The sequence below is a fragment of the Cygnus atratus genome, chromosome 7, assembly GCF_013377495.2.
Source record: "Cygnus atratus isolate AKBS03 ecotype Queensland, Australia chromosome 7, CAtr_DNAZoo_HiC_assembly, whole genome shotgun sequence".
In the NCBI taxonomy this organism is placed as follows: Eukaryota; Metazoa; Chordata; class Aves; order Anseriformes; family Anatidae; genus Cygnus; species Cygnus atratus.
The window spans coordinates 36,428,950-36,439,734 of record NC_066368.1 but is presented as its reverse complement, the minus strand read 5'-3'; the positions used below and the strand labels follow the sequence as shown (position 1 = coordinate 36,439,734).

The 10,785-nt window shown below is 41.7% G+C and overlaps 1 long non-coding RNA gene across 1 annotated transcript; it reads left to right on the top strand.

Moving 5' to 3' along the window:
• Positions 1-453: 453 nt before the first annotated feature.
• LOC118244716 (uncharacterized) lies at positions 454-10,248 on the top strand. The gene is made up of 4 exons (XR_004777625.2): positions 454-571; positions 3,917-4,098; positions 5,112-5,288; positions 9,274-10,248. It is a non-coding gene; the product is annotated as an uncharacterized LOC118244716 (long non-coding RNA).
• Positions 10,249-10,785: the final 537 nt, after the last annotated feature.

Sequence of the window (10,785 nt, the reverse complement as noted above, 5' to 3'; positions counted from 1 at the left end):
TAAAGAAAGAGGTCCAAGGGCAGTGTTTTGCAGTGCTTTAAAATGGTGTTTTGAACTTGATTTATAATAACTGGAAATCGAGGAGCTGAGAAGGAAGGACATGAAAAGAGAAGAATAATCAAAATGTCCATTGAAACAAAGGGAGTAAGAAAGCTGCAAGACAAAAAAAAAAAAATCATTGATACAGCTGAGGCAGCAGATGACTAATGTATGAACTCTGAGAAAAGGAATAAAGAAAAGGCTGAATTTTTAAAGTTTTTAGACCTAGTTTTCTGGTAGCATCTAAATAAGCGTAGTTGAATATTTCAGTTGACTTTCCATTAAATGATTTACTAACATGTAAATATCGTACATCATTTTTTATAAATTTAGCTTTTCCACAGTTTAGTAAGAAGAGTTTTTCTTGCAAGTTCCTAATGCAACGTGTTTGTTACTGCTTCTTGCAACCTCACAGTTCATGCAGCTTACTCCATCCTGTACTTGGCTTCAGTGGAGATTCCTTACTGGCCTGACACGTCTTCGTGAATTGCTTGCTCCTCCCTCCGTCTGTGGTTGCCTACATTCTTATTAGGTAAGAAAGAACAGAACAAGACGCTTTGCTTACTGCTTTTCTTTTTACACAACACAAGTTATGTCTTGCATTCTGAGAGGAGTTTTTGCTCAGTGGCTTTTAGATAATTTTTCCGATTATGTAACAACTATATCCACTGTATCAAGGATCATATTTTTCAATTACTGATATGTTGTATTTTAGATACTTTATTAGGACTAATCATGAAGCAGGTGCTAGGTGCTGAGCTAATATGAAAGGAAAGCATGGGCCTTGTCCCAGTGAATTCCAAGCTTGTTGAGTGTTGTCACACGTTCAGCCATTCTGGCCTGTAGAACTGTTAACGTTGTATTTTAAGCATTGTTAGTGTTCTAAAACATCGCCTTCTCCAAACTGGACATTTTAATGAATATGCTTTAGCACCCTGAAACTGGAGAGATTGCTTGGGTTCCCTGATGGTGTTTTTAAACAAAAGTCTAATTTGTAAGTGATGGAAGAGAGGAAAGTGATGCTTAGATCATATCAGTATCAGCTCAGATAGTCTGTATGGGAGTTGTTCCCGATGCCCACAGCTTTTTGTGTAGAGCATTCAGCATTAGTTTTCTTACATTGTCGAACTTTAGGCAGTTAACTTGCATGTATGAGTTAGGTGTCTAGGTTCTTCATACTCTCAACAAAGAGAGAGAGGTGCTTCTCTTCTTCATCCTCTGGAAGTTCTGCTTTCACATGGTCCCTCCTAACCCAGGGACCTAAGGGAAAGACTGTATCAGTGTCCCACTTGGCAGCTGCACTGCTGTCCCTACGCAGGGGTGTGGATATTCAGAGTCTCAGTAGTGAACAATTAGATTTCTTTATTAAGCATCTCACTGAATCTGGAGGGATCACCCACAGCTGTAACCACAGCTATGCTTAGGAATCAGGCTTATTGGAGAGGAGGACAGCAGGGAAAGATCAGCTTGTAGTTCGCACAGAAAGAGAGTTCTTGTTGGAGAGGGACAGAACAGGACTCCAGCTGTAAATGAAAGCTCTGTTCTCACTAGGCTACAGTCCAGTTAAAAAAAAAAAAAAAAAAAAGGCTCAGTGCAATTGTCTGGGAACCTCACTTATTAGGCAATTTTAATATAGCTGTAACTAGCTTCCTTTAAGCCAGACCTTGGGTAAGGCCTTAGAAATGCTCAGTTGTGCCATGTGGCTTGTAACAAATATCACAAAGTATTGATTTATTCTATAACTGCTCCCTGCCATGTGTTATGTAAATAACAAGGTTTGATAGAGTGTGTGGTTCTTAGTGCTGTAACGCATAGGTCTTGCAGAGGTCTCCAGTCAAAAGATGAAAAGCCAAGTGCCTCCAGTTGTCCTCAGGATGTGTGCATGACACTGCAGCTGCACGCACGTGCATGAAGCCCTTCCCTTCTGAGTGCATTTTATGATGATTTTAATGTTTTATCTAGTTCTGATCTGGGCGGGTATAATCTTCTAATTACATAACTTTGAATTTTCTCAGCTTGTCTCCATGTTTAACACTGTTAATAATTTTCCACTGGAAAAACTAAATTCATGGTGCTTTCAGTGCATATGCTCATATCTATACAGATTTAACCTAGAAAAATACATGCAGTCTGAAAACACGCCTAATTGTACTCCGGTTGTAGGTTACAGAGCAGCCTCATTCTGTTTTCCCACAGCCAAGAGAAGGCCTCAAGGCCAAAATGTCACCTCAGATTTCTTTTGATCTCAACTTATATTTTATTAACCCTTTTAACTTCACTGAGTGTGTGCAAGGAAACATGTATATTCCCTTTCATATAAAACCAGCATTGTCCTTACATCTTGTGTGCAAATGTATGGACAGTTTCTCATACAAAGGATTATTTAGATGTAATCTATATGCCTTGTGAGTTACAGATAAGAAGGGGTGGGCAGCATTTATGCTGCAATGTTTATGATTTATTCCCCTTTTATTTTCTCTCTTTAACTCCATCCAAAATGTTTCTGGGAGTCTTAGTGAAATATAATACTTGAAGCCTTTAATGGCACCTTTTCATCTCACAATTGCAGAGTGCTTTTCAGGGCTTAATTAAATTTTACAGCACGTCTCTCAGGTGAGTAAAATTTGAATGCATCCATTCCTGTTTGTGAGGAAACTGAGGCAAGGAGTGGTAATTAACTCAAGGCCATGCACCGAATAATATGTCAGAGTGAGAATTATGGGGTCCAGGAAATCTGATTAGTTTTGTATAAATCCAGCATGATTTGGTTCTCAAAGATTTCATCAAAAAGACAAAAAAATGATGGCCTCCTTGTCTAATAGAGGAGCCAAATGGCTTCTCCAGACTCATCCTTCCCTAGCCTTCGTGATGACTGGCTGGTTTATGCCACGGTCTGCTTTCAGGGCCTCTCAGGTGTTTGGGCATGCCGGATGTTTGCTCGGTCCTCCAAACGTGGTCGGAAGAAAACAAGTAGACGGTTGCATTCTACCTCAGTTTCTTTCTCAGCACATGGTATAAGTCATCTTCCCTTTCCACTGGCAGTCTTGTTAGCATGGGATCTGAATGCATCCATCAACTCCCAAAGCCTTGGTATTCTACAGTATAAACTCCATAATATTAGCTGCAAAAAGCACGGGCTCCCTGCCTAGTCCCTGCCAGTGACAAAGGGGGAGCCTCTCATCCCTCTCTTTGTTGAAAAGTACTGAAAGTGGTCTGTCCTCTTCTGCTGTTTGGCAGGTGGAAGAAACCTGCTGGGAGGAAAGTGTTCATTTACTCCACACATTTTTCTTCCCAAGATGTTTTTATAGATTCAGTCATCAGCACCCAGTAACCAAACACAGCTACTGGTGATAGTGCAGGAGAGGCCATAAAGCATCGTCCTGGAGTAGGGTGGGAGGATATACTTTCTGAGATTTCAATGATCAGGGATTGAAAATCTTACCTGCTTCCACCAGAGCCTGCCTGTGACAGGCCTGTGGCTCAATGAGTGTGTCACGTAGGTTCTGGCTCCCCGCTTTGTGCTCCTGCCAGCAGAAGGGACAGTATCATCCAGCCTGGCTGGCAGGCCTGGAACTGAAGTACCTTGGAATTTAAGAAGTGAGGTACGGTCATTTATTTTAAAGTACGTGAAACAGGTGAAACAAGTACCTGAGAGACTGCACGGATGCAGTGTGCGGGCTGGGAGTGCCCTTGCCTTTGTACTGGCCATCATGGTGAAAAAAGGTCTCCAGCTGTGAGTCAGACTCATAACAATCAAAGTGATAGTTTTAATGAGTTAAGAAATCAATCTTTGGAAAATTAGTGGTGCAAATTAACTTATGATTCTCTCATCAGACAAGCCAGAGTTTGAGTGATGTCCCTTTGTTGCAAGAAACAGGTCTCAAACCTGGAGGAAGGAGAGAGGAACCTCCTGCTGTTGAATGCAGTCCTCCACTGCCCAGCTCTGCCAGATCCTCAACTCGCACCAAGCAGGCACTGGGCTGTGCTGTTAACGTGTCTGGGCTTTCCAGAGCCTCAGCAGGATTTAGCAGTCACGATGTCCGACTCCAGTCCCTCCAGGTAGGCTGTGTGATGTGGTAACGCGGTATGTTATCTGTGTGCTGTAACAAAGTCAGTCAGTAGCCACTAGCCAAGTATAACAGACGCAAAGAGAAGTTTTCTATTTCCAGCACTGTCAGCCTGGTCTCTTAAAAAGTACTTGCTTGAAAGCGAAATGGCTCCTCCCAGTCCTGCAAAGGCCAATCTTCTGTTGCTATTTTATGAAACCAGCACAGCATAGTTTGAATCTTTATCGGGATAATATAATCGGAGTGCATATGAGGCCATGCAATTGCTGAACAGTGTTTGCCACTTGCTGTTGATCCTCTTTCTGATACCTTTCTTTTCTCCTTCACACTGACCTCTCCTAGTAGTGAAGTCAGCAGCTGTGGCCACGTGCACAGGACATACTTTGACAGCAGCAGGACTCAGCTGACAGACTCTGGAATGAATTATTCCAGCAGCGTCATCTGGGTCTATAGCTGACTCTTCTATAATTGTGTTGAAGGCCTAGGTTTTTGTCTCCTTTTCATCTTCTTTCCACTACACCAGCATTGCAGAGGGACCTTAAAGTATGTGTAGGAAAACTGGCCTTGGGGACAGGCTTTACCTCACGGTTAGAAACCCAGCTTTTTTTAATTTACAAGTGCTTGGTTGTGTGTAAATCTGTTTCGCTGCCTGAACTTAACATCAAAGTATCTGAGCTGTGCTGTGCTTGAGAGCAAGAGTGCATGTTTGTCATTGCATAAGCAAAGCAGAACTACCTTAGGGAATATGGAGACAAAGACCTGAACATGGCACACCTTAGAGGATTTGCTACTAATTTCAATGACAGAAGGCTTTTAGCATTCCTCTAGATGAATACCACTGCAGTAAACACCATTTTGAAAGTCATTTTTGTTTGAGGCTATTTCACAAAGGTGCTTAAACTCCTTTGAAACCTCTTTGTGGGGCTCCAAGTAACAACCTGGGAGCCTGAAGCCTCCAGGGAAGGAGCAGAGAAAGTGCCCAGGAGCCTAATTCATGTCTTACAGAGCACAGACCACTCCTGTTGACCCGACTGCCTGAAGTCCTCAGCCATCAGGAGAGTATTGGCAAGAAGTAGTGTGTACCAGGACAAATTCCTGCCAATCCTATGCTGAGTAAAGCAAGAGGAATTGCCTGTGAACAGAGAGAGCACCCTCAACATCAGGATTCATTCCAGCACTTTGGTGAGAATGATTCCAGAGGGGTATTTAGTGTTTAGTTTTCAGGAGGATTAGCTGCATCTTTCATTTGTCCTTTGGAGATTATTTTTGTTCTGTAAAAACGATTTAAGAAATGGCAAACCAATGCACAGGCACATACAAAAAGAAGAAAACACAAGGTTATGGAAAGAAGAGAGATTATATCTGTTTTATTGAATGATCCTAGAATACAGTAACAAGGGGACAGTTGCCTGCTTAATCATCTCACTCTTACAAGTGGAAAAGATGCTTGACAACAGAATGCACTGATATGAATGTAAGAGTTGGTGAAGGGGAAAAAAAAAACTAAGGAACAAAATAAGCATAAAATGTAAACAAAATTCTGCTAGGAGTATTTGTAGTGACAAATGCTTTGGTAGATAGGGCAAAAAATAAATTCCTTTCTCCTAAAGGGAAATAGGTGGAAGTCCATCAAATAAACTTTGTCCTAGCATATTTTATTTTTGCATGGAGGAAAAGGAAAAGATCTTTTTTGATGTGGGCTTTTTTTTTTTTTTTTCCCTTCTGCTGTTTTTTCCCTTTCTGCCATACCAGAAGAAAAAATTATGGAAGATAAGCCAGGCAAAAGAAGAAAAAAAAAAAAAAAAAAAGAAAAAGAAGGGGGATGGGGAGGAAAAAAAAAAAGGTTACTCTGAGTATCAGAGAGGGGGCTAATTGTCAAGGTTATATCTCCAAAGATGATTGATGTGAGGCTGGGTTTTTCTGTCAGCCTGTCACAAAGCAGGAATGTTTAATGTTCTCATTATTGGTTACGCTGTTGTGTATATTTCTCTGTCAGCACTGCGGACCCATCTGAACTGCCAAGGCACTTCAAAGCCCTGCAGGTCATTTATCATCCTCCTGACGCTGCGAATGTTCAGCCTCAGCTGAGTGCCAGGGATTTGTTATGACTTGAGAGCCAGCTGACAGACAGGTCTGCTGCAAAAAGGATTCCTTTTTGTCACACTGTGAAAACATCAATGTTCCTATAATGGCCTACAACTGTCAAAGGGGACTGCCACCTGACAGTTGTGTGGTCTCACTAATTTGCAGCCCGGTGACTTGTTTCCTTGAGTTTAGATTCAGTTACGGTGTCACATGCAAACAGGTCACCATCTGTCGTCCTGTGCCAGGGGGCACATGGTAGGGGGCGGAGAGGGAGGGAGCGAGGCAGAGACAAGGAAAAGATGAAGTGGCAAACTGGGGGGGAGGGAGATGCAAGGGGAAAATAAAAATGGCTATGCAAATCAAAGCCATGTCTTTATTTCAGATTCCTGTTTCCTGAACGTTCCTAGCCTAACACAATGTGAATCTCTGAAAGTTGTGATGAAAATCAAGGCAGGGAAAGAAAGGACCTTGCAAACAGCCAGAGCTAGTGAGAGAGAGGGGGAGAGAGAGAAATATCAGGGCTTTGTTTCCTTTCCCAGGCCATGACATGATTAATCGTTTTCTTCTGATCTAATTTTGGAACATGAAAAACAGCACATTTGTCTTGAAGAAAAATGATGTGCCGTACTGTGCAGATGGAAATTTCGAGCAATGAAAAAGATTAAAGTGAAATTCCACTCCTTAGACCTAATCATGAGTTGTAGATTATTCTGTCGTTCTAACCAGATGGTAGGCTTGATTCCACAACCCCCTTCTTATATTAATGAATACTAGACTGTTATATTTGACTTAGGTAAGTGAAATGTCTATCAAGCCTAATGGACTGCCAGCCAGCATAACACATGTTGTACCACTGAGGGTCCTTGCTGCATTTTTCATGTTTTATACTAATGTAGAACATTTTGTTTCCTACTGTTTTCCATCATTGTCACTGTTTGCTAAATATTTTCACATGTAGGGGGAAAAAAGTAAAAAACTTGTGTCCAGAGCTAATTTCCTCACGTTGGTCGCAGCTATAATTCTACAAGTAAAACAGTCACCCGAAGCAATGCATACAAGAACTCAATAGTAACTTGATTAAGTTCCCAGTCAACAAGACTGCACTAGGCTGTATGTTAACAAACCTAATTATAGGCAGCATGGTGATAAATTGTGCAGGGTGCATGTAGCACATCTCTGAGGTCATGTCTAGAAAAGAAGTTTTGCCCCAGGGGACAGGGACGGGGTGTCATTTCTAAATAAAGTAAACACAGGTTCACTGATGTTTCCCATTGGGTTACCTTCTGCTTTCTGACAAATGTTATTCTAGCAGGGGTGTCCCAGGCGATCCTCATGGGAACAGAAGAGTGAAGGAAGGGAGGAATGGGAGGCTGGGGGATTCTCGTTAATCTTTCCAACCGTGCAGTCCTGTGACTGTCAAGTAATTTCTACCAAGTCTGGGCTCGCTAGAGTCATGGGTATGGATAATCATATGTTAGGATGGATGCCACCACTTGTGCTCAGAAAGCCTGTTATCATTTTAAGCATTTAGCTGAACAAAATAATACTTGTCATGTGTGCTGAATGTGTGAGTGGATTGGGTTCTCTTGCCTGCACATAAAGTAAAAGGTATAAATCTTTGGTTTCTCCTTCAAAAAGCGACACTTGGGCAGTTGTTGCATCCCGCCTGTGCGTGTGTGTGTGGAGCCGGGGAGAACACCGCCAGGTAGAGGAAGCATGCGTGCACAGACCTAATTTTAGACATTGAAAGAATCAACAGGATGCGTGGATCAAGTTACTCTTTGCCTAGGAGAGAACAAGTCCAGAAACATGAGTAAGCAGGCAAGAGTTGTCCAAATCTGGACTTACTAAAGTGTGATAGATACAGTAAAGCTATAAATGTGAGAGCCGGTTAGGCTGAACAAATCCTGATAAAGAAAAGTAAGGCACCAAAGTGCACCTCCTAATCAAGTAACTAGGATATTTCCATTTGAAGAGGAATATCTTTTTGATGGAATGCATTTAAAGCTTACATCATTGCTTTAATGACTTTGTTCTCAGTTTATTAAAATGGTTTCTTAAAGTTAAAATCCTGAACTCCCCAGGGCACTCCCCCCTCAGCAGAACTACCATTAATGTTGCTGCTGAGTAAGGACTTTGGGCTTTCACCATAGAATAAGCTCTGAATAGCTCTCCAGCATGAGTACCTCGCATTTGGGATCCACACTGTTGACAGTTTTTCCTTTTTCTCTTATACCTAAATTTTTTGAAAGGGTAAGGTGAGGGTGTTTTGAGCAGAATGCGTTTTTTTCTCAGTGTGTATATTGCCCACACTGAAAGCAAACAAATTGCAAGGTTTAAATTAATATGCCTCAAAGCATTTTTCTTTGTAATTAATGTTAATTTTAAAAAGTATTTTTTTTGTATTTGTACTGATTGGATCTGTCCAAGAATACAAGCTAAAATACCAAGACTCTTTCATCACATTTCTGTTACAGCTGGATTTAGACTCTGTTTTAACAACCCTTAAAGCTTGCTCTCAAGGGATTAAAATTTTTCATCGATGAGAATTCCTATGCAAAAAGTTGCATGACAATTTTTTTTCAATTAATTTAAACTCCCACTACCCTGTGTTTACTGAGAACGCTACAGAGGAGCAAGTTACCCCTTTAAATTATCTGTGCAGATTACCAGTCTGTGGAGTTCATATCCTCTGGGGAAAACTGGCTTCTTGCAGTGTTGCTTCTCTATGCAGGGCGTGTGGAGCTGAGCTGGCAGTGAAGGGAAAGTAATTTGTTCCTGACAAGGGCCAGTAGCAGACTATTTCTTCACTGGAAGAAAGTGACAATCAAGGAGGAAATTGTGACTGCAGTTCCTTATTTGAACTGATCCTTCTTAGGAGCTGGTAGACATATCTTAACTTAGCCTTTAGCTTGTTTTCCTCAGTCTCACGGTTTTGCTTTCTGTGAAATGTCAAGGACCTTGAATTCCTGCAGTGTTTATAGTTTGGCCTATGGAATTCACAGCCCGCTCAGTGTTGCCGCTTTACACTTTTATTGTGAAAGTAACACAGGAAAGGCTGACATGGCTCTTTCTCTGTTAGGATTTCCCGGGGATGACTGCAGCTTTAAGAGAGGACTTTGACCCACTGGAGAAGAGGGTAACGCATAGGAAAGGGAGAGCGAACTGTCTTCTGTTGTTGATTTTTTACTAAACCAACTGATTTCCAAATGCAAGGGTGGATGGTGACTGTGCTGTAGCTATCTGCCACCTTGTCTTCTGGAAGAGCGCATACAGCCTACCTGATCTGCCATGAGCTGCTGCTTTGCTGTAACTTTGACCGATGGCAAATGATGGGACCAGGAAATAAAGGTCTGCTCTCAGCACTCAGTAACACTACCAAGGAGGGCAGGACCTTGACCACATGGAACATCTATCCAGGTTTGGAAAAGGTTACCTACAACAGACTCAAAGTTGTTTATCAGTTTCCACATGTCTAACCTCCATCTGAGTGCTCAGAATTGGGGTGCTTGTACTTAGGTTTCAAATCAGTATGCCCTGGTAAGCCTCATGGCTCCGAATCAGCATGATGTTAACTTTCTGAAAGCAAGAATCTGTGGCTCCTAGAATTTCTTGAGAAGATTGTATATGCATGTGATGGATCCCCTTCTAAAGAAGCCATCTGCAGAAGGCTCTTGCATACTAGCTTCGTGCACCTCCTTGGCTGCCTGCCTTCTTTTGGAGAAGACGACTATTCACTCCTCTGACCTGAGGCTCAGTTCATCAGATTCCGAAGCCATCCCTGCCTGGGCAAAGTGACTATCTCTGGTGGGGCCGGGGGCGAGGAAGGAAGGAAGGAGCACACTCTTATCTGAACTGCAAACCTATCGCTTACAATAGTTTTCATGAGGGGTGACAAGTCTCTTATTTCTTCAGAATGTTTATTTCCATTTTACACATGCTCCCAACTTCCCTTCCTCCTTGCACTTTCCTTGCTTTTGTACCCTGTAACTTTCATCAGTTTGTTTCTTTCCTTTCAGATGTGTTCAAGGCGCAGCAAGAGTTGATACAATCTAATACAAACTTCCCTGTTTGCTGTATCATAAAATGTAGTGCCTGGTGTGTTCATTCCCCTCCTGTCATCAAGTGCCAGCTACAGCAGTGCTTAATACCTCCAGGTTCTTCCTGCTGTCATTTTCACTTCCCCCCGAGGACTAAACATTTAAAAACCAAGAAATCCTAACTGAGATCCTAAGTAACACTTGAACCACGCTGATCTTAGGTAAACAGTTCCCAGAGTGTTACCATTCCTGATGTTGAAAGAGCAGATCAGTGAAAGAAAAGAATGTGCGTACAGATTCTTGGTAATCAGACAGCCAGCTAATTTCTCAATATTGAAAGATTCCTTTTGAAGCCATTAATTTTATTTACATTTCAACTGACACACAAGCTAATGAGCCTACTGCTTACTCATGAAAGACTTTTACCCAATTTTTAATAGGAGCTAATGGTTTAAGGCTTAATTTGATGAAAACAATAAGAAATGGAAAATTGGGCTTGTTTTTTGTCCATTTTGTATATCTTTATATTTTTAAGCTTTACTTCATTAAACTGC